Source organism: Tursiops truncatus, chromosome 19 (assembly GCF_011762595.2).
Source record: "Tursiops truncatus isolate mTurTru1 chromosome 19, mTurTru1.mat.Y, whole genome shotgun sequence".
NCBI classification, from domain to species: Eukaryota; Metazoa; Chordata; class Mammalia; order Artiodactyla; family Delphinidae; genus Tursiops; species Tursiops truncatus.
The window spans coordinates 55,308,018-55,311,564 of record NC_047052.1 but is presented as its reverse complement, the minus strand read 5'-3'; positions in this window follow the sequence as shown (position 1 = coordinate 55,311,564).

The following is a 3,547-nucleotide window of genomic DNA, read 5'->3' as shown; positions in this document are numbered from 1 at the left end:
CCGAGGTCCCCCCCGCCCCCCCACGCGCCCTCTCTCCTCCGCCTCCTCCTCCTCTCCGCCTCCCCCCCGCCACCTCGTCCTTTCTCTCCCGCACGCTGACATCACCATCCGGGGACTCCGGGCCCTTCCCCAAAGTTAACCCTTTCGGAGGGGGGAGGGAGGAGCGGGGGCAGGGGGCGGGCCTGGGAGCTGGAGGGATGGAGAGGAAGTGGGAGGATGCTGGGAGGGTGGAGGGATGCAGGAGAGACGATGGAGGGACGGAGATGCGGAGCAAACAGGCAGGGGCTGAGGTGGAGCCACACAAAGGGAGATGAAATCTGACAGGAGTCAGGGAAAGAGACAGATGGCAAGGGAGATGGAGACCACCAGAAACAGGGATGGGACAAGAGAGGGAGATGGGGGAACACGCAGGCAGCCAGAGACAGGCAGAGACAGGAGAGATGGGGGGTGGTCAGAGAGACAGGGAGATGGAGAAAAGGAGAGAAGGTGATGGGGAGAGACAGAGATGGAGGAAACCAGAGATAGAAATGGAGAGAGACCGAGATGAAGGGAAAGAGAGTTGGAGAGACAGGGAGTAGGGGGTGGGGGATAGAGGCACAGAGATATGGAGAGACAGATGGGAAGAGAGATGAACAGAGAAAACAGAGCCAGAGATGGGGAGAGACCCAGAGTAATGGAGGGGAGACCACAGAGAGACAGCAGTGGAGACACAGAGAGACGGGGGAGAGAAATTAACAAAAATAGAGGGATGGGGGCAGAGAGGGGCAAGATGTAAAGGTAAGGCGCAGGGGAAGATGGCAGGGGAAGGATGGAGGGTCAGAGAACAGGAGAAAAGTGGGAGAGAGAGATGGAAAGGGACCAGGGGGGAGGAACAAAACAGAGAGACAGGTGGAGGGAGAACTGGAGAGAGACAGAGAGATGTAGAAAGAGAGACTGACAAAGAGAGATAGAGTTGGGGACCACAAAAGATGGAGGATACATACAGGTGAAGGGCTAGATGCTGGGGGGATATGGGACAGATTGGACGGGCAGAGAAAAAGGGAGACAGAAGCAGAGAGAGGGAAAGCATTTGGGGAATTGCTGATCCAAGGCTCATCTCTGTTCCCCCAGACCCCCAAGCTGTCCACCCAGGCCTCCGTTCCCCACTAGCATCAGGACCCTGTATCCACCCACAGCCCAGGGTGCCGGGTTTTGGATCATCTTGGATCCATACCTCCATTTAGGATCCACGATCCTCCTACAGAGAAACTTCCAGAACCCCTTGAGGTCCCTGTGTTTTTTTTAGGCCCCTGTCTATTCTCTGTGCCCACCATTGGATCCCGTAGAGCTTCATGTGGGCTCCAGTATAATCATATGTCCCACTATAGATCATCCATGGACCTGTGCACAGCTAGATTGCCACGTGATCCGGGATTCCCCTGTATCAGACACCCAAAGGTGTTAGGCACCCATTTAATTTCCAAATCACCTATAGAGTGTACCCATGAACCTTAAGTCTCCTAGTCAACCACTTTCATTCCGTGAATCTGTACTCAGTGCCAAATCTAAGCCAGATACTGTTCCCAGTGTTGAGGGTACAGCAGGGAACCAAATCAACAAAGATCCCTGTCCTATGGAGCTCTCACTGCAGTGGATGAGACCAGAGATAAACAAGATAATCAAAATATATGGTATATTGGGAAGTCCCTGGTGGTCCAGTGGTTAGGACTCCGTGCTTCCACTGCAGGGGGCACAGGTTCGATCCCTGTTAGGGGAAGTAGGATCCCACAAGCCTCACAGCCAAAAAACAAAACAAAGAAAACAAAACAAAAAAAGCACAAAATATATGGTATGTTACAGAGTCGTGATCAGTGATGAAGTGGAAACTAAAGGAGGGAATGGGGACAGGAAATGTTTGTTGAGTAATTTTCTGTATGATTTTTTTTAAAAAATATTTATTTATTTATTTAGGTTGTGCTGGGTCTTAGTTGCGGCACGCGGGATCTTTGTTGCGGCATGTGGACTCTTAGTTCTGGCATGCATGCGGGCTCAGTTGCAGCATGCATGCAGAATCTTGTTTCCCGACCAGGGATTGAACCTGGGCCCCCTGCATTGGGAGCATGGAGTCTTACCCACCAGACCACCAGGGAAGTCCCTTTATATGGTTTTCACTACCGTGCCAAGAAAGGCCTCCTCAGTGAAGGGACACTGAAGAAAAATGAGGGTCAGAGCCATGTAGATAAAGTGCCAGGAGCCTTCCAGGCAGAGGAAACAGCAGTGCAAAGGCCCTGTGGCAGGAGTGTGCCCGGTGTGTTATGGGAAGATTGAAGGAGCCAGTGTAGCTGGAGGGGAACAGTGAGAGGAAATGAGGTGAGGAAGCAGATCAAATAGAACCTTAGATGCAGGGTGACCAGGGAATTCCCTGGTGGTTCAGTGGTTAGAACTCGGCACTTTCACTGCTGGGGACTGGGTTCGATCCCTGGTCAGGGAACTAAGATCCTGTAAGCTGCGTGGCCACAAAAAAAAAAAAAAAAAGGAGGGTGACCACATGTCCTGGTTTATGTCTGTTATTCTGTAATTATTAATAGGGTCCGTTTTCACTCTCAAGTGTCTTGCTGTGGATGGAAAATTATATGGTCATCCTTCTTACAGATCATTGTAAAAGCTATGTCTTTTTTTTTTTTTTTTTTTTTTTTTTTTTTTTTTTGCGGTACACGGGCCTCTCACTGTTGTGGCCTCTCCCGTTGCGGAGCACAGGCTCCGGACGCGCAGGCTCAGCGGCCATGGCTCACGGGCCCAGCTGCTCTGCGGCATGTGGGATCTTCCCGGACCGGGGCACGAACCCATGTCCCCTGCATTGGCAGGCGGACTCTCAACCACTGCGCCACCAGGGAAGCCCAAAGCTATGTCTTTTAGAGGGTACCTGAGGAATTTTCATCTAGGCTACCATTATATTAAACATATGTTCATATTTGTAATGTTATATACAGTTACGTGTTATATGTACGTATATATTATATGGCATTATGTATAATAATATATGTAAACAGTATTACAGATAGATGGACTTGTACATACATGTACATAGGTATATTAGGCTGAACAACGGGCCCCCAAAGATGTCCACATCCTAATTCTCAGAACCTGTGAATATGTCACCTACATGGCAAAATGGACTTTGCAGATGTGATTGAACTGAAAATCTTAGGTGGGGAGGTTGTCCTGGTCATTTGGGTGGGCCCTAAATGTAATCACAAGAGTTCTTATGAGGGAGAGGCATGAGGATCAGAGTCAGAGGAGGAGATGGGATACGGAAAGAAACAGTAGCCAAAATGATGCAGCCACAATCCAAAGAAAGTGGGCAGCCTCTAGATGCTGGAAAAGGCCAGGAAACATTCTCCCCTGGAGCCTCCAGAAGAAACACAACCGTGCTGACACCTTGAGTTTAACTATTTTAACTCATTGAGACCCATTCCGGGCTTCTGAACTGTAAGGTTATAAATCTGTGTTGTTTTAAGTTTTTGGTAATTTGTTAACAGCAGAGACAGGAAATGGATACAATAGGGTA